Source organism: Orycteropus afer, unplaced genomic scaffold (assembly GCF_000298275.1).
Source record: "Orycteropus afer afer isolate SDZICR_OR568_19922 unplaced genomic scaffold, OryAfe1.0 scaffold00443, whole genome shotgun sequence".
Taxonomy (NCBI): domain Eukaryota; kingdom Metazoa; phylum Chordata; class Mammalia; order Tubulidentata; family Orycteropodidae; genus Orycteropus; species Orycteropus afer.
In genome coordinates, this window is record NW_006922030.1 from 739,016 (window position 1) to 739,686 (window position 671).

Sequence of the window (671 nt, forward strand, 5' to 3'; positions counted from 1 at the left end):
ATCCTGGTTTGTTGTTTTCAGGTAAACATCACCATGTCCTGATTCTTTATCCTTTTATTTCCTTCTACCAGACAGTCAGCTTCTGAATCAACTCAATTATAGAGTGGGTGTCCATTGGAGTACATACCTATAGTTTTACATGATTAATTAAATCATCGCAAAATTCCCTTAGTATCAGTTTTTTTGTTTTTGTTTTTGTTTTTTAAAACAGAGCAAAGATTTGGCTTAGCTAGACTAAGTGTCATAAGTGCAACCCAAGTTGATTGAATATGGTCTGTAATGATAAGTCAGAAAAAAGAAAAATCACCTTGATGAAGTTTACCAAAAAATTTTCATGATACCAGGGGCCCCAACTGGGTAAATTTTTATAAATTGTTGCAGTTTTTTCTACATGTTTTAGGTATTTATTGCAGTGTAGTAAATCACATAGTGTGTCTTTTCTAGGTATGTTGTTGTTGTTGTTAAGTGCCATCGAGTCATTTCCGACTCATAGTGACCCCATGCACAGCAGAATGAAACATTGCCTGATCCTGCGCCAGCCCCACAATCCCTGCTATACTTGAGCCCTCATCTCAGCCAAATGAAGGTCTTGAAAGCTTTCTCTTTTCCATATGAGTAAGGCTGGGTTTACTCAGATGTTGCAACTCTTTCCCAGTCCTATTTTGAGAGCC